Below are 426 nucleotides of genomic sequence, written 5' to 3' on the forward strand. Positions count from 1 at the left end.
CGTGACTGCGCCCCCCCCCCCCCGCCGCATCATGTGACTGCGTTGGGCGGCCACCCTGTGACGGCACTCTCCCGCCCTTCGGCGCGGTGCGTGCCGCCCTGGGGCTGGGGGGAGCGGGCTTTTCCCAGGTGCCTCACCCCGGCCTGGTATCTAGGGGATGCTGCACCCCTGCTGGGAGCACAGCCCCAGCTCCCAGCGTCCCTTCTGGGGCCCGCAAAGCCCCCCTCCCCCTTCTCCAGGCTTTGCAAAGATGCATCCCTGCCGAGCCGCCCCCCTTCTCCGGGATTTGCAAGGAGGCACCCCTGCCGAGCCTCCCCCCTTCTCCGGGCATTGCAAGGAGGCACCCCTGCCGAGCCGCCCCCCTCCCCTGCCAGGCATTGCGAGGATGCATCCCTGCCGAGCCGCCCCCCTTCTCCGAGCATTGCA

This window comes from Natator depressus, chromosome 3, assembly GCF_965152275.1.
Source record: "Natator depressus isolate rNatDep1 chromosome 3, rNatDep2.hap1, whole genome shotgun sequence".
Taxonomy (NCBI): Eukaryota; Metazoa; Chordata; order Testudines; family Cheloniidae; genus Natator; species Natator depressus.